We start from the raw sequence: 21,737 nt of genomic DNA, 5'->3' as shown, positions 1-21,737 counted from the left end.
AGAAAAATGTTAATCCCTAGTAATGGGTGGGTTTGGGCCAGGTGGGATGTTTAATGTTAAAAATCTGAAACAGGAACGTAACCTGCCTCATACTCCATAACTTCCGGTTTTAATGGAGGCAGGACGAGGGGCAGGCAACCAATCTGCTTACAAGAAGTGGGTTAGTCATTTAAATATTTGAATGAGGCGGTCTGCCTTCATTCCAATAGTTATACCATTTTTAACTCATGCCGGCTGGGTTTCCCTGGTTGTGGATGAAATGAGGTGAGATTAGCTGAATCCATGAAGTAAGTGCCTTTACAGCACTGTTTGTGGGCCAGGAGGAGCAGGAATGTTTCCTCCAGGCCCAACAAGCTACCTAGTAAACCACCACCAACCCTGCGATCTGTCAGTACCTCGGCGCAGGCCACCATCAGACTCCTCCAACCACCAACAGATCCTCCACCCCCTCCCCCCTCACCCCCCCGACCACTATCGGACCCTCTCTGATCAACATCTGCTCCCCCTAACTACTGTCAGAGACCACTGACCTCCATTGAATCACCGTGCAATTGGGGACCCCCTCCAAACTCCTGCACACGATCAGGAGATCACCTCCCCACTACTCCGACGTGCTTTCCTGGGCTGCGGCCTTGTGCTGCAGGCTTCTAGCCTGTCAATCAAACTGCCTGTGGGTGGGAAACTGAAAAAAAAACATTTAAAGGAGCCTTGCAGTTAAAATGTACAGGACATTCGGAAACCTGTTCTTACAAGTGTCCTAAATTCACAACACCCTCCTTCCCCAACCCCAACACCGGACTGAAGGTGCTTCCAGACTAAAATCCAGGCCATAGTTCCTATATTTAGATGCAAAATGAAAGTATGTAATAGGCAGGAAAATTCAGATGCAATCAGCACTTTGGTTATGAGTCCACATTGAAGTGATGCTTAATCTGTCCAATTGTATCACACCAAGGTTCTCTCTGACTCTGACAGTTCCTAACTTTCTATTTAATTCCACAGCAGATTCCAATAAGTGAGTTTAAAAATAAAACATGGTTCAATAAAGAATAAATAAATAAACAATACACTGATCTCAAGAATTGGTCCATTAGTTTTTTTATTCTCTCATGGATTGTGGGTGTTGCTGGCTAGGGCAGCATTTGTTGCCCATCCCTAATTGCCCTCATGAAGGTGGTGCTGAGCTACTTTCTGAAACTTCTGCAGTCCATGCAGGTACAGCCACAGTTTTGTTGTGGAGGGAGTTCCAGGATTTTGCCCCAGTGACAATGAAGAAACAGCAATATAGTTCCAAGTCAGAATGCTGTGTGGCTTGGAAGGGAACTTGCAGATAATGGTGCTCCCATGCACAGAGTTAGAGAGAGATACAGCACTGAAACAGGCCCTTCGGCCCACCGAGTCTGTGCCGACCAACAACCACCCATTTATACTAATCCTACATTAATCCCATATTCCCTACCACATCCCCACCATTCTCCTACCACCTACCTACCTACACTAGGGGCAATTTACAATGGCCAATTTACCTATCAACCTGCAAGTCTTTGGCTGTGGGAGGAAACCAGAGCACCCAGCAGAAACCCACACGGTCACAGGGAGAACTTGCAAACTCCGCACAGGCAGTATCCAGAACCTAACCTGGGTCACTGGAGCTGTGAGGCTGCAGTGCTAACCACTGTGCCATTGTGCCACCCCATGTGCTGCTGTTATCCATGTGGGTGGTAAAGGTCACTGGTTTGGAAGATGCTTTCGAAGGAGCCTTGGTGATCTGCTGTAGTGCATCTTGTAGATAATACACATTGCTACCACTCTATGCCAGTGATGGAAGGTGTGGATGGAGTGCTGATCAAGTGGGCTGCTTTGTCCTGGATAGTGTCGAGCTTCTTGAGTGTTGTTGAAGATACACTCATCAAGACAAGTGGAGAGTATTCCATCACACTCCTGACTTGTGCCTGGTAGATGGTGGACAGGCTTTGAGGAATCAGGAGGTGAGTTACTCACTGCAGAATTCCTAGCCTCTGGCGTGCTGTTAGCCACAATATTTATATGGCTGGTCCAGTTAAGTTTCTGGTCAATGGTGACCCCCAGGACATTGTTGGGGGATTTAGCAATGGTAATGCCATTGAATGTCAAGGGGAGATGGTTCGATTCTCTCTTGTTGGAGATGGTCACTGCCTGACATTTGTGTGGCACGAATGTTACTTGCCACTTATCAGCCCAGGCCTGAATGTTGTCCAGGTCTTGCTGCATGGAAGCATGGATTACTTCAGTATTTGAGGAATCATGAATGGTACTGAGCACTGTGAAATCATAGTGAACATCCCTCTTTCTGACCTTAAGATGAAGGGAAGGTCATTGATGAAGCAGCTGAAAATGATTGGGCCAAGGACTCTGCTCTGAGGAACTCCTGCAGCGATGTCATAAGAACATAAGAAATAGGATCATGTGTAGGCTATTCAGCCCTTTGAGCCTGCTGCTCCATTCAATGAGATCATGGCTGATCTTCTACCTCAACACCATTTTCCTGCACTATCCCCACATTCCCTGATGTTCTTAATGTGTAAAAATCTATCGATCTCAGTCTTGAACATACTCAACGAGTGAGCCTCCACAACCATCTGGGGCAGAGAATTCCAAAGGTTCACCACCATCTGAGTGAAGAAATTCCTCCTCATCTCAATCCTAAATGGCCTTCCCCTTATTCTGAGATGATCCTGGGGTTGAGATGATGGGCCTCCAATAACCACAACCATCTTCCTTTGTGCTAGGTATGACTCCAACCAGTGGAGAGTTTTCTCCTGATTTCCATAGGCTTCAATTTTGCTAGGGCTCTTTAATACCACACTCAGCCTTGATGTCACAGGCAGTGACTCTCGGTTCACCTAGTGCAGCATGGATGCCATTTCCTATCTGAAAAGCTCCAGTATCACCTGAACTGTTGAAAGTTGGGGATCAAACAGATCTCAAGGAGGGAGGAACACAGAAAGATCCCAAGTTAATTCTTCAGTCATGCACTATGTTGACTGGTAGAGAACACTACTTTCATAGTTCATGCATTTAAATAGCCCATTTGACGTTGAAAGATCTGAAAGCAATTCATACTGAATTATTGTTTGAAATGAAATGCAATGCAATGTTACTTTGGCAAATACAAAATATTGGCCTCAACCTGATGAGCTGGAGAGGAGAAAATCAGTCAATGTTTCTGCTCTCAATTGCTGTCCCATACTGGAAATGCACTGGTCTTGATGTTAGTTGATTTCAGGATTAGACTCAGCTAGATGCCTTGATGATGGAGAAGGCTACACACACTCACCAGCAAAGCACCAACATGAAGCATGAATGAGACATCAAAGAGTGACTAACACACGGGGAACTGTACCCCAAGCAAGGACTCACATTCTATGACTGATATAAATCTTGGCAGAACAATAATGTGTTAATCGGCACACGATTCTTGTCAGCTAATTTGTGCTTTCTTCACAGCCCTGGTATAGATTTGAATGGGTACAGGGTGCACACGGGAGCAGAAAATGGCATTGAGGTGAAAATTTAAAAGGATTAAAGGAAAGTGGCAGAATAGGGAGCAAGAAATCCTTGCAGCCTTAGGAGAGACTGAAGAGCTGCACCAATCAATTGGCAGCCTTTGTATAAGAAAAAGCTACAAGATCCAGCAACCAGATCAGGGGTAACATGTTAGCATGAATAGAGAATTGGTTAGCTGACAGGAAACAGACAGTAGGCCTAAGTGGATCATTTTCAGATTGGCAAGCTGTAACTAGCGGAGTGCCACAGGGATCAGTCCTGGGGCCTAAACTATTTGCAATCTATATCAATGACTTGGATGAAGGGACAGAATGTATGGTTGCTAAATTTGCTGATGACACAAAGATAGGTAGGAGAATAAGTTGTGAAAAGCACATAAGGAGTCTGCAAAAGGATAAAGATAGGTCAAGCGAGTGGACAAAGATTTGGCAGATGGAGTATAATGTGGGAAAGTGTGAACTTGTCCACTTTGGCCGGAAAAATTGAAAAGCAACATATTATTTAAATGGAGAGAAATTGCAGAATTCTGAGTTTCATAGGGATCTGGGTGTCCTAGTACATGAAACACAAAATGTTGGTATGCAGGTACAGCAAGTGATTAAGAAGGCAAATGCAATGATGTCATTTATTGCAAGGGAAATGGAATATAAAAGTAGAGGTGTTTTGCTACAGTTGTACAGGGCATTGGTGTACTAGAGTATTGTGTACAGTATAGAGTACTGTTTTGGTTTCCATAAGAAAGGATATAATTGCATTGGAAGCAGTTCAGAGAAGTTTCACTCAACTGATTCCTGGGATGAGAGGGTTATCTTATGAGGAAAGGTTGGACAGGTTGGGTCTGTATTTATTGGAGATTGGAAGGATGAAAGGTATCTTATTGAAATATAAAAGATCCTGAGGGGACTTGAGAGGGTGGGTGTTTAAAGGATGTTTCCCCTTGTGGGAGACACTAATACTAGGGGGCATAGTTTAAAAATAAGGGGTCTCCCATTTAAGACAGAAATGAGAATTTTTCTCTCTGTGGGTCGTGAGTCTATGGAACTCTCTCCCCCAGAGACCGGTGGAGGCAGGGTCATTGAATGTTTTTAAGGCAGAGGTAGACAGATTTTTGACAAACAAGGGAGTCAAAGGGTATCAGGAATAGGCAGGAAAGTGGAGTTGTGTCCACAAACAGATCATCCAAGATCTTATAGAATGGCGGAGCAGGCTCAAGCGGCGGGATAGCCTACTCCCACTCCTAGTTCGTATGTTCGTATGTTCTTTTCACCACCATAACTTATCAACCCATGAATTGACACACAGGGTGTAATGGAGAGGAAAATTGACCTCCATACTTCCAAGAGGGATCAAGATGGAGGACAGAAAATTAGATAGTATGACTAACCAACTTCTGCTAACTACTTGCATCACCTTTGATTTGAACATGTAGGCTACAGGTTAATGGTGCATATCTTCTTTTCATGCAAGACCTCTTCCTGACCCATTCTCCACACTTGCTTGACCAAGATAGCACCACGTTTTTTTTTGACCTGGCTACATTCCACTAATTTCACTTCCCAATCTGACAGTAAACATTCAGCAGCAGCTCACATTTCTGTAGTACCCGCTCGCATAAAAGAGATACCTCGCATCACTTCACAAGGTGGAGAAGGAGGCTTCTGAGCAGAAGGAAACATTTATGTGATGGGCTGTTGGACACCATTGAAATCATGATCAAAGAGCAAGGTCTTTTAAGGTTGTTGGAGGTAGGGAGGGTGTTACTAGGGGAGAACATTTCAGAGATCAATGACTCATGGGTAATAAGGAATGGGCAGTAATCTGCTTTAAGAAAAGGGTAAGGTGCGTGCAGGGACATATGGTCAGGGAAGATTTCTCATATAGCTTGGAGTCAATCCATAATTTAACTGACATCTTAAATGGGGTGAGTGTCCTTAATTTCTAATTTAGCAACAGAGCCTGTTGACTAAGTGGATGCAGTTCTCATTCTCTTCTGTCTTTGTACTTGAACAGTAATTAAATGTAATAAAATTCTTTGTAATGCTCCCTTTATGTTGAACTATGTTTCCTGCTATATTAAAATACATTGATGGTACAATATTAACGGTGTTATCAAGGCCTAATATCTGTCCCAGGTCAGTGCTTACTGTCAGCATTAGTCAACCCCCTGTGCAAATTAAATCTAATCCAATATTTTTTTTTAAAGTTCAAAAGCGACAGCAGTTCACCCTGTGTGATGTAGATTTCTCATCATGGGATGTTTGCAACAGCAAATGTAATATTTATATTTTTACATGTGTAAGCTGATGTCAGCACATATTGCAGGATAATGTATAAATACCAAGCACAATCATGTGGAGTTGCCATGCATAATTGGCCCAAGTGCTCATTATCATTAAATAGGAAATTAGATTCTGGAAGCATGTGGGTCCAATCTAAACATTACAGGTTAATGTGGAAGCTTATTGGAGTCCAATTATTAAAGGTTAGTGTGAAAGTTTATTGAAATTAAACCAATACAGGTTGTCATAGAATCATACAGCACAGAAGGAGGCCATTCAGCCCATTGTGTCTGCAATGGCTCTTTGAAAGAGCTAATTAGTCCCACCCTACCAACATTTCCCCCTAACCTTGCATGTTTTTCCTTTTTTAAGTATATATTTGAATTCCCTTTTGAAAGCTACCATTGAATCTGCTTCCTAACCCTAACCCTAACCCTAACTCTTTCAGGCTGTGTTGTTCCGATCATCACAACTCTGTGAATGAAAAGATTCTCCTTATTTCCCCGCTGGTTCTTTTGCCAATTACCTTAAATCTGTGTCCCCTGATTAACAACCCTCCTGGAAACAGTTTATCCTCATTTACTCTATCAAATCCTCATAGGTGAGTGTGGAGGGTTATTACAATTCAACTATTATAGGCTACAGTGAAAGTTTATTAAAATCCAAACATTATAAGTTAATATGAAGGATTAGTAGGATCTACCCATCACATAGTAACATAGTTACATAATATTTACAGGCCATTTGGCCCAACTGGTCCATGCTGGTGTTTATGAACCATACAGGCCTCTGCTCACCCTTCTTCATCAAACCCTATCAGCATAACCTCTATTCCTTTTACCTTCATGTGTTTATCTCGCTTTCCCTTAAATTCTTTTGGGCCTCCTTATCTCGAGAGACAATGGATACGCGCCTGGAGGTGGTCAGTGGTTTGTGAAGCAGCGCCTGGAGTGGCTATAAAGGCCAATTCTGGAGTGACAGGCTCTTCCACAGGTGCTGCAGAGAAATTTGTTTGTTGCGGCTGTTGCACAGTTGGCTCTCCCCTTGCGCCTCTGTCTTTTTTCCTGCCAACTACTAAGTCTCTTCGACTCGCCACAATTTAGCCCTGTCTTTATGGCTGCCCGCCAGCTCTGGCGAATGCTGGCAACTGACTCCCACGACTTGTGATCAATGTCACACGATTTCATGTCGCGTTTGCAGACGTCTTTATAACGGAGACATGGACGGCCGGTGGGTCTGATACCAGTGGCGAGCTCGCTGTACAATGTGTCTTTGGGGATCCTGCCATCTTCCATGCGGCTCACTTGGCCATGTTCCCTTAAATACAGCTCTGCTATTCACCTCAACTACTCCCTTGTGGTAGCAAGTTCCACATTCTCGCCACCCTTTGGGTAAAGAAGTTTCTCCTGAATTCATTATTGTATTTATTAGTTATCTCATATTTATGACCCCTATTTTTGATCTCCCCATAAGTGGAAGCAGCTTCTCTCAGTCTATCCAAGCAAACACTTTCATAATCTCAAAGACCTGTTAGATTATCCCTCAACCTTCTGATTTCCAGGGAAAGGAGCCTCAGCCTGGTAAATCTTTCCCGATAGGCATAACCTCTCAGTTTGGTACTATTCTATCAAAGTTTAGTGTTAAAGATTATTTATGTGGCACCTTTCATGTAATCAAACAACATAATACTATTCAGGTTCAGTGTGAACTGAGCGTAAAGTAGGAGAGAAGTTATGAAATAAAAACAAGAAATGCTGGAAATACTCAGCAGGTCTGGCAGCATCTGTTATGAAAGATGCTTGAAGGCAAAAAGAGCTAGAGTTTTAGACAGTTTTTGAAGGAAAGAATTTTAGCAAGAAAATTCCAGTGAGCAGGATGTTTTGACGGTTCTGCCAGTAATGGTGGGCTGCAGGGACAGAAAGTTGCACAGTAGGCAAATATCAGAAGAGCAGATTGAATGTACTGGGACAAAAGGCAGGGATGCATTGCAGAAGCAGAGTGTAGCCAACATGTGCAGCACCTTAAAAAGAAGCTGCTGTTCCTCTTTCCCACCTCTGCTTTCCTAGGAGCACTAACATCTATTTATAAGCTACTGTGATCAAAGCAGCGCAGACCAGTGACTGAACCTGGGACCTTCTGGTCTGTAAGACTTGGTGTCACACTGTACAGTGCATTGACCCACCAAGGAACTGGAGGGAGTGAATCTAAGGCCTCCGTTTTAAGTCTCGCCCCCTTCTTTCCCCTCCAATCTGACTGATCGCTCCAAGCCAGCTGGGTCCTCTATAAACACACCAAGGCTCCTTCGACAGCACCTTCCAAACCTGTGACCTCTACCATCTAAAAGGACAAGGGCAGCAGTTGCATGGGAACACCACCTCCTGCAAGTTCCCCTCCAAACAACACACCATCCTGACTTGGAACTATATCGCAGTATCTTCACTGTCGCTGGGTCAAAATCCCGGAACTCCCTTCCTAACAGCACTGTGGGTGTACCTACCCAACATGGACAGCAGCGGTTCAGGAAGGCAGTTCACCACCACCTTCTCGAGGGCAATTAGGGATGGGCAATAAATGCTGGCCTAGCCAGCGACGCCAGTATCCCACAAACGAATTTTTAAAAATGCACAGGTCTGGCTCCGATGTCTTCATCCGATCTGCGATTTCAGCCTGAGGACTGAGCGAGGTTTTCCCGTCAGACCAAACCTGCTGTGAACTGGATCAAGGTCTAGAAGATGTCGGGGGTGCTCCTGTGGGCCTCACAAGGAAACCTTGAACATTCCTTGCCACAGGATTTCCATCCCTCTGCCGATTACACTGACCGCCTCACCACATTACTGGCTTCTGGATACTGTTCGTGAGGATCCCCCTAATGTCCTCCTGCCACCCAAATTCCCTGCCCCCACCCACCAGCCAGTTGGAATTCCTACCTGGCTCTCCAGGCCTCAGGCCTCCCTCACATATCGATTTCACATGGCTAAAATCAAGGCCTACGTTATAGGGCTGAATTTTACACCGCCCCAGCAGGTCAGACGGTGGTATGGAGGTGGCGTAAAATTGAGAGAGAGGCTCCTGGAGGCCTGCCCGCTCCGCTTCCGCCTCCGGACAAGTTTACGGCATCGGGCGGGGGATGAGAAACAGCCCGCCTGCCCAAGGCCAATCAAGGCCTTTAAATGGCCACTTAGCGGCTACTTAAGGGCCCTCGCCCACCTCCAAGGGTATTTTACCTGTGGCGAGTGGGCGTGCTGGGGACGTGATAGGCTACCCAGCGATAGCTGTCGGTCTTTCCGAGCGCCGGAGTGGGGAGCTTGGCAGTCAGGCCTCCCCTGTCTCCCAGCCCACCCCCGGGACCCAGGACACCCCCTATCGCCCTACACAACCGCTCCAGCCTCACCAGGGAAGGACTAATCCCCCTGGTGAGGCAACCCCAACTTACCTTCCCTCCTGGATCCATGGCGTCGGCTGGACTGCAGTCCCAGCAGTGGCCACCGCTCCCGGTGGTGCTGCTGGAACTAAGAGCTGCCGGCCCCCTGATTGGTCAGCAGCTAACTGAGGAGGGACCTCTTCCCTCAAGTGGGTGGAAGTCCTGCCTCGGGACAATTAAAGCCCGGGGACCCACAAAATGTGGGACAGATCCCTGGGCTAGGTGGAAGGGGGTTCGCCGCCGATGTGAAAGTCGGTGGTGAATTCTTATCCGCCAAAGGTAAAATCCAGCCCATAGTTTCACATCTTTCATTATAATCCTTGGAGGCAGTGACAGAATGGGTGGAACTTTGAACTTGCAAGGAGCGTAACATGAACGTGATGGATCGGTCACCTGTTACACATCTCCCCTCAGAATATTCCTTTCCATTGACTTCAATGTGAAGGGAATCGGGCACGGAGAGTGTAACAGTCGGCACATCCAACACTGTCCCTCCCCACAATGTGTTGGAATGCCAACACCTGATGCCATGGAGTGTGGGACACGAGCCTGATTCACCCTTTCTATAGACTCTCAGTCTCAACAGTGTTTCTAGGAGGTGGTAGCAATTCACTTCAAAAGACTTCCCTGGTAATTTCTTCCAAAACTTTTATTAATCTTGGAATGAAGAATAAGAACATAAGAAATAGGAGCAGGAGAAAACCATACAACCCCTCGAACCTGTCCCGACATTTAATAAGATCATGTTTGATCTTCAACCTCAAACCCACTTTCCTGCCAGATCTCTTATCCCTTCGAGCTTAAAAATCTCTCAATCTCAGACTTGAATATACTCAACAAATGCGCATCCACAGCCCTCTGGGGTAGAGAATTCCAAAGATTCATAACCCTCCAAGTGACTAAATTTCCCCTCATCTCAGTCCAAAACGGCTGACCCCTTATCCTGAGACTATGCCCCTTAGTTCTAGACTCTCCAGCCAGGGAACAGCCTCTGAGCATCTTCGCTATCAAGCCCTCTCAGAATCTTAGCTTCAATGAGATCACCTCTCATTCTTCTAAACTCCAGCCAGTATAGGCCTGACAGTTCCAACAGATTTCCCTTCTAACTCCTAAGTTCTGCCAATGCTATGGTGGATAGCAAGAAAATTGCTGAAGAAATTCCCAGTGCTAGTATCGTGCAAAGAAATGACTGTTAAAGTGGAACCTATCAACTTTTTTACTCTGGGGTTAAAATAGCCCATCATTTTCTAAGAGTCATTTTTCAACCTGTCTATTTTTGTCAATGCAAATAAAAAGTCAGAAAACTGTTCCAATATATACAAACATATGAATTAGGAGCAGGAGTAGGTCTCTCAGCCCCTCGAGCCTGCTCCGCCATTCAATACGTTCATGGCTGAACTGATTACTCTACATTTCCACCTACCCCCAATAACGTTTCACCCCCTTGCTTATCAAGAATCTATCTATCTCTGCCTTAAACATATTCAAAGACTCTGCTTCCACTGCCTTTTGCGGAAGAGAGGTCCAAAGGCTCACGACTCTCAGAGAAAAAATTTCTCCTCATCTCTGTCTTAAATAGGTGACCCCTTATTTTTCAACAGTGACCCTGGTTCTAGATTCTCCCACAAGGGGAAAAATCCTTTCCACATCCACCCTGTCAAGACCCCTCAGGATCTTATATGTTTCAATCAAGCCACCTCTTACTCTTCTAAATCAGCGGATACAAACCTAGCCTGTCCAAACATTCCTCAGAAGATAGCCCGCCCATTCCAGGTATTAGTCTAGTAAACCTTCTTTGAACTGCTTCCAAAGCATTTACATCCTTCCATAAATAAGGAGACCAATACTGCACACAGTCCTCCAGATAGGGCCTCACCAATGCTCTGTATAGCTGAAGGATAACCTCTCTACTTTTGTATTCAATTCCCCTTGTGATAAATGATAACATTTTATTAGCTTTCCTAATTACGTGCTGCACCTACATACTAACCTTTTACGATTCATGCACTAGGGCACCCAGATCCCTTTGCATCTCAGAGCTCTGCAATCTCTCACCATTTAGATAATATGCTTCTTTGTTATTCTTCCTGCCAAAATGGACAACTTTGCATTTTCCCACATTATACTCCATTTGCCAGATCTTTGTCCACTCACTTAACCTATCTATATCCCTTTGTAGTCTCCTTATGTCCTCTTCACAACTTACTTTCCATATCTATATCAATTGGTCAAAAAAAAAGATAAATAGCCCGAAGTGCTTCACAGCCAATTAAGTACTTTTGAAGTGTAGTCACTGTTTTAATGTTGCAATACAGGTCATGGCTCACATACAAAATCACCTTTCATTAAGTCAGGTGCACAATGATCATTAAACACAGTTATCAGAGACAGCTATGGCAGAACCTAATTAAACATACATCTCACATTACACATGCCAGTACATCAAAATGACTATGTGTGGAAAGCTACAGTATATCATCTCCTACTTGGGACCCTTGACGTGCTGAGTTATGTAAGACTCTCGATTTCTCTCCTCCTCCCCTAATCCTACTTGAACTTATCACAGGATGAACATTGAGATTCCAACGTGTGGTTTACAAAAATACTGTTGACGGTGAAGTTCTCGGGTTGAATAAAAGCTAAAATACTGAGGATGCTGGAAATCTGAAACAAAAACAGAAAGTGCTGGGCATATTCAGCAGGTCCACAGATGCTGCCAGACCTGCTGAGTATTTTTAGCATTTTCTGTTTAAGTTCTAGGATTGAATGTTCAGTTTGGCTCATATCCCCAATAGATTGAAAGTAATTCATGCCTAGCCCATAGCAACAGGTAAAGTGTAAAGGTCAAGTTGCTTTCATCCAGTGTGTAGAAGCAGTTCACCTGCTAACTATACAACTCCTTTATTTGGGAAATGTTCTGTTTGGATTATAACAGGAGTAATGATAACTTGCATTTATACTGTGCCTTTGAAGTAGAAAAACAGCCCAAGATGCTTTACAGAGGCCGAATCAGACAAAAATTGGATGCCAGGTCAAAACAGTAGATATTAGGAGGGGTGATGAAAAGTTTGGTCGAAGAGTTGGGTTTTGAGGCGAGTCCTAGAGAAGGAGAGGAAAGTGCAGTGGCAGAGAAGTTTAGGGAGGCAATTCTAGAGTTTAGAACCTAAATGGCTGAAGACACACCCACCAATGTTGTGACAAAGGAAGAGGAACAAGAAACCAGCGTCAAAGGAATGGTGATTTGGATTGCAGAGTGCAGGAAGAGGTAAAGAGAGGTGAGACTATGAAGAGACTATGAAGAGAATGAGAATAGATTGAGGACTGGGAGCCAATGTAAATTAGTGAGGAAAAGAGTGATCACTGATTGAGACAGTGCAGGATGTGATATAGGCCGCTGAGTTTCGAATAAACTGGTTTATTGAGGATAGAGGATGGGAGGCCAGCAATCAAACAGTCATGTGTGGAGTTGACAAAGGCATGGATGAGGGTTCCACCAGCAAATGGACTGTTGTAGTGGCCAAGTCAGGGTGGTATTGTTACAGAAAGGAAAGTAGGTCCTTTGTGATGGAAAGGATATAGAGTCAGAATCTCAGCTCCGGGTTAAATAGGACACTAATAGTCCAGTTCAAACTGAGACAGTGGCCAGGCAGCGGAATGGAATCAGTGACAATGAAGCACAGATTGTAGAGGGAGCTGGAGATGATGGCCTTGATAGTACCAATGTTTAACTGGAGGAAATTTTGCCTCATGCAAGACTGGAACAATCTGACAATACAGCATTGGAGGAGGAATCATGACTGATGGTTGAGAGGTAGAAGAGGGTGTCATCAGCACATACGTGGCATCCGATCACATTTTTTAAGATAAAGTCAGCAAAAGGCAGCAGATAACTGAGAAAGAAAAGGGCCAATGGTGTTACTTGTGGAACTTCAGAGGTAATGATGCAGGACAGGAAGAAATGCAATTGCCCGAGATGCTCTGGCTATGATTGAATAGATAAGAATGGGACCAAGTGAAGGCAATCTCATTGCTGGACTACAGAGGAGAGGCATTGAAGCAGCATGTTGTGCTTGACTGTGTTGTAGGCTGCAGACAGATCCAGAAGGACAAGGAAGGATAGTGCACCATGGTCACAATCACAGAGGATGTTATCTTTGACTTTGACTAGGGCTATTTCAGGATTGTGTGCAATGTGGAAATCTGATTGGAAAGGCAAAGTATGGATGGTCACTGATTTTGAAGAATATGCTCACTGAATTTGGAGAAAAAAGGGAGGTCAGAGATGGGGCAGTAGTTTGCAAGGACAGAGGAGTCATGTATCTTACTGCGTATTTCCTGGTGCTGCTGCTTTCAGTCACTCTGTGTGCAGTTCTGGTCGCCGCACTACAGGAAAGATGTGTTTAAGCTAGACAGGGTGCAGAAAATATTCACAAGGATGTTGCCAGGTTTGGAGGCCTTGAGTTATAAAGAGAGATTGGATAGGCTGGGTCTGTTTTCCCTGGAGCAAAGGAGGTTGAGAGGGAACATGATAGAGGTATATAAAATTATGAGAGGCATAGATAGGGTAGATAACCAGAGTCTGTTTCCCATGGTAGGGGTGACTAAAACTAGAGGGCATAGATTTAAGATGAGAGGGAGGAGGTTTAAAGGGGATCAAAGGGGCAAATCTTTCACACAAAGAATAGTGGGTATCTGGAATGAGCTGCCTGAGGAGGTGATGGAGGCAGGAACAGTAGCGACATTTAAGAGGCATCTGGGCAGGTACTTGAATGAGCAAGGCATAGAGGGATATGGAATTAATGCAGGCAGGTGGGATTAGTATAGATAGGCATGATGGTCGGCATGGACGCGGTGGGCCGAAGGGCCTGTTTCTATGCTGTACGACTCTATGACTCTATAACTATCTGTGTCAGAGCTGCTGGGGGCAGTTGGTTCCCCACCCCCACCACCAAAATTAACTGGATCTGGAGGTTGAGTTCTTGCTTCTAGAATGCAGAGTTGGGAAGAGATTGATGTGAGTTCATGTTATTAGGCAGAGAAAAAATGCAAAAGGAATTCCTATTTGATGTTGTGCAAAACTGTTCTCCATCTAAAATAAGCTGTAATTGTTGTTGCATCAGGACAACAGATGGAAGAGGAAATTGGATGGCCATTTGTAGGAAACAGACTTGCAGGGCTACTGGGATCAACGGGGGAGTGGGACTGAATGAATAACTACATAGAGAGCCAGAATGGACTTGACGGGCCAAATGGCCTCCTTCTGTGCCTCTAGGACTCATTACAAGTGTTCTGCTCTCAACTCAGGGAGCTGTACATGCAGTGATTCGTTCAGCATGGCTCAACAATAGGCCCTGTGCACAGTCGCTATGTTTCAGAGCAGGCTAATTTTTTCACAGATATAAGTAAAATACCATACAATACTGTGGCAAGTGATCTTATGCTTCCCTACACCCATTCCAGAGATTGGAGGCAAGTCCCTTCTCCATAGTGGGTGAAGGGAAATAGTGAGTATGTCAATTGGGAACAGGCTCACTCCCTTCCTAGGAAATGGTCATGCAAGGAATTTTGGACCCTGCTGTACGTGTTTCTTACATCGCAATGGTGACTACACATCAAATTTACCCATTAGCTATAAGGCACTCTGGGACATCCTGAGGTTGTAAAAGGTGCTGCATAAATGCAAGTTCTTTCTTTCTTTGGCATCAGGTCCTCTCGAGCCCTCTTAACAGGGTATATAGTAAATAGCTCATTGAAGTGCAGGAAAGGAAAAGGGAGAAACCAACCTCTATGTACAAGACCTGTGTCTGTGCATTACTGAGAACTCCGCTATTTATAGGTAACTCTGTGCTGAGAAGTTCAAATTCTCCCCTCATTGCCAATGAACTAGACTACACGGAGATCTTTTAGAGCTTTTGCTATGAGGCTGCCTTTCAATATTAGTTCACTATCCAAGGTGACACTGCAAAATTACAGTGTTTGTTAGTTTAGCCATGCTGATGTGCCGATTGACCATGAGACGAACAGGGCCCTTGATTTCTTTTAATGCTACGAATTGAACAAATCATGCTTCTGACCAAGCTAATGTCTTTAAAGAGGAAGGTGGGGGTTAATTTTACAAGTACCAGGTTCAATAAGCTAAAGCTCTTGTTAATTATTTTTTTCCTCCTGTGAAAATTGATCACATGCACTAAAATAATACATTTGGAATAAGGTAACCCTTCTCTTTTCACTCTGCATGCACATGCAGGTGTTAAGAGCAAGCTAAAGGCTGGTTGAGTACAAAGTCTATTTGAAACAGTGTTGTAGCACTTTCAATGTTTTTTTTTCTTGGCTTTGAACATCCTTATTAATGTGCTTTTAGTGCCTCCTTATCATCTATGGGGAAATATTCCCATGCCCCATTGAAAACCATGACCTCTCACACAGCTTAAAGCACTCAGTCCTGTTAAAGACCACACTATGTGCTGCAAATTTTCAATTATGCTATTAATTCCAAGCACCAGATTCTCCTTCCAAAGACTTTTTTTAATGTACTGTGAGGTCATGTTCATGACCCTAGAAATGTATTACCATGGAACCAACAGGCACGAACTGGGTAGGATCAGGGGCAACATCTAATTATTCTTTTCCCCTTATAGAAAACTGGTTAATAATCAGACCAGTAATTTGAAAGCTGACTGATAAGATTTGGTCTTTGAGCACAACAAACATGTTTTGCGTAATTGTCAGACTTAATGTTACATGGCAGCATGTCACAAGATAAAGGACAGTAAATGCGCATAAAAGTTTTTTTTTAAATGGAACAGATTAAAAGGGACACATTGTCATATTAAGGACTTTTCAGTTGTAATCCTGATTTTGTGCTTTGGTAATTGGATTTGCTTTGGGATTTGAAAATCAAAGAGTCCTTCTGCATTTGCATCAAAACTCATTACTCAGTCACCTACTCTCACTCATTTTCTCACAGCATTGGAAACAGGGGAGCTCCTTACCCTTTTCTGTCTTTCTTTCCTTCAGCAATCTTCAATCTCTTCTTTTTGTTCTCAGAATGCAGGTGATACTGGCAAAGCCTAATTTATTTCCTGCAGCTAACTGCAGTGAGAAGGTGATGGTGGGTCTTCTCACTGGTGTAGTCCTTGCGAAGATGGTGCTCCCACTATGATGTTAGGCCGGGACTTCCAGTATTTTTGATTCAGCAACAATAAAAGACTGAGTATATGTCCAAGACATGCTAGCTTGGAGGTGATAGATATGATAGATGGAGGTAATGCAGTGATGTACATGGATTTTCAGACAGCTATTTACCAGATATCACATAGGAGACAATTGAAGAAGATTAAAGGATATGGAATGAGGGGGAGGGTAGCAAATTGGATTAAAAATTGATTAGAAGGGTGGAAGCAGAGAGTCGGAGTCAAACGCAGTATCTCAGAATGAATGAAAGTAGGTAGCAGTGGTTCTCTTCCAACACTAGTTCTGCTTACTGTGTACATCAACAATTTGGATATAGGGCAAAAGGGAGTGGTGACTAAATTTGCAAATTATATTAAGATAGGAAACTGAGTAAATAATTCAGAAGATCACAGGGGATGTTGATAAGCTGATGGGAAAATAATACATGGATAAAAGGTAGCAGTCAGTAAATGTGAGGTGGTAAAAAAAAATTAATTACATTTTGAATGGCTGATGTAGAAGAGCAGATGGATTTAGGAATTCAGGTCTACAAGATATTAAAAGCAGCACCTCAAGTGATAAGGCCATAACAAAATTAATGGAATATTAGGTATTATGACAAAAGGTATAGAATATAAAACTTGAGATATCAAGGTGATCTACATAAAGCCTTTGCAAGATCACAGTTCGAGTTACGTGTACAGTTGTGGACTCCAGACTACAAGAAAGGTCAGCACAGTTTCACTGGGAATCTGCCTGGTACAAGGAAATGAAGATAAAAAGAAAGACTATAAAAATTGTGACTGTTTTCATTAGGACAGAGATTTAGGGTGATATGAATGAGGAGCATAAAAATATGAAGGAATGGGACAGTGCAAGTGGAAATAGATTGTTTCCAGAGTTTAGAATGAAGGGGACATAGATATCAGATTAAATGTAAGAGGTTTAGGAGAGAGATCAGGAGAACCAATTTTTTTTAAACAGAGCATTCTGAGGCTGTGGAACACACTACCAGAGTTATTGATTGAATCAGTGACCAGATCAAGATTTAAGAATAGGTTAGATAGGCGGTTGAAAGAAAGGGAATAAATAAATACGGGAACAGTTTAGCTTGCAGTGTTGATGATTTTCAGAGAAACTTAGATTAATTATATTGATGCTTTTAATATGAATAAATGCAAGGTTAGAAGAGAAAAGTGGATGATTGGTTAAAAGGTTACGTAACTCTGCTTAAGTAACAACAATGGCAAAAGGACCATACAATATGTGGTCTACCCAAATTTCTATACAACCGATTAGTTTGCTATATCACTTCAGAGGACATTAAGAGCCAGACACATAGTGTGGGATTGGAGTCCCATGTGCCAGGTTTCCTCCCCTGCAGGACATTATGGAAATAATTGTGTTTTTACCATAACCTGGAAGCTTCTATGATTATTTTTCTGTTACTATCCCACAATTTACCAGATTTATAGAGTTTTGTTTTATATCTTGCCATGGTAGGATTTGAACCTGTGACTGCTGGATTTTAATTAAGTACCATAACCACTGCACTACTGCCCCTGCTTTTAAATTATATCTCTGTTTCTTCATTGTTATTAGGTCAATATCCTGGAATTCCAGGAACATCACTTCATTTTTCCCATAAGCATCACCTCCAAGTTCCCCTCCAGTTAACAAACTGTCATTACGTGGACACTTACTGTCAGTTTTCCATCATTGCTGGGTTAAAAACACTGCCGAACATCTTCACCACAAGAAATGCAGCAGCTCAAGCAAAGCTGCAATTTTAAAATTCTCCTGCTGGTTTCCAAATCCTTCATGGCCTCTGTAATTTCCCCCAGACCCACAACCCTCTGAGATATCTGTGCTCATCTAACTCTGGCCTTTTGAGCATCCCCAATTTTAATCAGTCCACCATTAGTGACTTGCTTTCGGCTGTCAAGGCCCTAAGCGTTGGAATTCCCCTTTCTAAACCCCTCTGCCTCTCTACCTCTCTTTCTTCCTTCAAGATTCATTTGCCCTAATATCTCCTATGTGGCTCGGTAACTAATTTTACTTTATAGCGCTCCTATTGGGAAGTTTTATTACGTTAAGGATGTTTTATAAATATGTTGTTGTTACTCAAGGAGAGGAAAACATCACCTTCTTAGGGCAACTATGGACAAGCAATAAATGGGGCCTTTTTAGTGTTGTCCAAACAGCTCTTAAAATAGAAAGTTAGTAAAATTATCTTCTCTTCTCGGTCCTCTTTCCACAACCCAACATTTTACACCCATTAAATTGTTTCTGATCTTATTATCATCCAACTTGATACAGGGCAGTGCAGGAATGTGGGCTGGATTGACTCAATTTCAAATCTTTCCTCAATCCTCAATCTCACATGTCTCCAGATTTTAAAAAGGACCTTCCATAGTGGGCAAAGTGAGTCCCACTAGCCATGCTGAGTCTTTTACTGTTATCAAACCATTAGTATCAGGAAAATTAAGTACAAAAGTATATTAGCAGTCAGCGCACCAGATGACTGACATTCCCAATGTTTATTTTAATGAAAACATGGTTTATCTTGAATGTCTCTCTGAGACTCTGCCTGACATCAGAGTGAGAGACCATTTGGGTCAAATATTACAATTGACAAGATTAAAAAGAGTTTGATTAACATGGTGTTTCATGGATATTCTTTATAATGCATATGGCTAGAAGGAAGATAAAACAGAAAAGTGCAGCAAATGGTGGAAATAGGCAGTAGGCCAGTGAACATCAAAAAGGGAAAAGACTGTTTTGGGTGCAGACCCTTTCAAAAAATGGAAAGTCAGGCAAAATCCTTGATAGGATTTATCAAAATGAACAGGGGAAGGGGAGGGGGGCTATTGGCTTTGGTCCAGTATACAGGTGTATTAACCGCTATTACAAACAGGGAGTCCATACAACCATAGCAATTAGGAGCAGAAGTAGGCCATTCAGCCCATTGAGCCTGCTCCGCCATTTAGTAAGATTATGGCTGATCTGTTTCTGTCTCAAATTCCAAACTCCCATCTACCCCTGATAATCTTCGATTCCCTTGCCTCACAAGAATCTATCTACCTCCGCCTTAAAAATATTCAATGACCCCACCTCCACCACCTTCTGAGGCAGAGAATTCCAAAGTCGTACAACCCTCTGAGAGAAAAAAGTTCTCCTCATCTCTGTCCTAAAAGGGTAACCCCCAATTTTAAAACAGTGCCCCCTAGTTCTGGGCTCACCCACAAGAGGAAACATCTCTTCCAAATTCACCCTGTCAAGACCATTCAGGAACTTGTATACTTCAATCAAGTCTCCCCTCACTCTTCTAAACTCCAGTGAAAACAAGCCCGTCTGCCCAACTTTTCCTCATAAGACAACCCACTCATTCCAGGTATCAATCTCATAAACCTCCTCTGAACCGCCTCCAATGCATTCACATCCTTCCTTAAATAAAGGAGACCACAACTGCACACAGTATTCAAGATGTGGTCTCACCAATGCCCTGTATAACTGAAGCATAATCTCCTTACTTTTATTTTCAATTCCTCTCGTAATAAAGGATAACATTCCATTGGCCTTCTTTATTACTTGCTGTGCCTGCATACTAACCTTTGTGACTCATGCACTTGAACACCTAGATCCCTCTGCATCTCGGAATTCTGCAGTCGTTTCCCGTTTAAGAAATTGATATATTAGCAAATAAATGGATGCTTAAACAGGTTGGAAAGAGGTGCAACATGCTACATATATATCAAAGATTGTCTCAGTCGGGAGGACTATGAAAAGGAAGAGATGTGAGTAAAATCACTCCCAAATGGAGAAACATGAAATGGAATGTCAATGGAGAAAATTGGAAAGTAATTGGGGGGAGCTAGCTGAGATCTGAAGATGTTAAAGTCAATGGTCAGACCAGAGGCCTCTTCAGTGTCCAGGTAGAAGACGAGATGCAACAATAATGGAGACCAATGATAAGGGAGGGGGAGCTGATATGATGAGTTACAGGAAGGTTAAGAATCTGTTTGCAGATGGAATGGAAGCATAGTAAAACTCTGTGTCATGATAAAATGGTCAATGTCCCAAGAAAGTTCCACTCTAACTAAATGGAATAATACTCCTGTTATAACGAAATTACTACTCATTCGTGGTGAAAAATCAAAGCACTAATCTTCAATTGATTAGTCCATGAGGAGTAGTGAAATGAAACTCAGAGATAATGAAAGCTCTAATCAATCCCTCCTGCAAGTAAACCCCTAGATCATTCTATTAATTGCATTTTTAAAAAGCATTGACTACACTTCAGCTACAATTTCAACACAACTATCTTTTTTCTAAGTGTGCAATCAGTTTCCTGATTTTTACTGCAACTGAGCTTGAATTTGCAACTTTTCCCATTTCATCAAACTATCAATCAAGATTCTCAACTCCTAATATAGTGAAGCTGTATTAGGTTGTCAGAAAACGTTATACTTGTACAATTGATGTTTCTCTATAATACATAGCAGGTATCCACTGCACAGTTTATTGTTGAGTGTACTGAGCCCCTCTTCCTCTCTCTAAGGGCAGGATTGTGGACCTTTGTGGGGGTAGCAGTCAATGGTGAGGAAGGTCGGGTAGCATCAGTTGGCTTACACCCAGGGACTGCTTAAGAATCCCAATGGAAGCAGGTTGCCTTCTGCTGTGCTATTAAATTTAGCAGAGGAGACTTAAAAGAGGCATTAAACCCCTCATTTACAAGTGTACAGAGCAGAACAGCTGTCTTAGGCAGACGCCATGGATGCCAGAAACATCACCTGACTCAATATCGGGTCGGACGACTTTCTGTTGTCCTTTGGGAGTGGGATGTTGGTCCCCAAAATTGGCATAAGGCAATCCAATTTCTAACCCGACTTTATAGGCGAATATTTGGACTGCATTTTCTCATAAGGTCATATAGGCAAAAGGCTTGGAATTAATTAATTGGGAGAACAGTAAGTTTTACTAGCTGGATGAGCTAGGATGGACTGAAGGGCTTTCCTTGTTCATATTTGTCTTGCAATCTCAGCAGTTGTCCTTCTTCTGATGGACTTCATCCTTGGGTGTTAAAAGAATTGGCTAGTGAGATAGTTGATGCATCAGTTTTAATTTTCCAAAATTCCCTATATTCAGGGAAGGTTCCATTAGAAAATAGTGAATGTAACTCCTTTATTCAAAAAGGGAGAGAGGCAGAAAGCAGGAAACTACAGGGCAGTTAGCTTAACATCTGTCTTAGGGAAAATGTTAGAAGCTAGTATGAAAGACGTTTTTGAAAAATTCAAGGTAATCAGGCAGAGTCAACA

Source organism: Heterodontus francisci, chromosome 17 (genome assembly GCF_036365525.1).
Source record: "Heterodontus francisci isolate sHetFra1 chromosome 17, sHetFra1.hap1, whole genome shotgun sequence".
Lineage (NCBI taxonomy): Eukaryota > Metazoa > Chordata > Chondrichthyes > Heterodontiformes > Heterodontidae > Heterodontus > Heterodontus francisci.
This window is presented reverse-complemented; position numbering follows the sequence as displayed.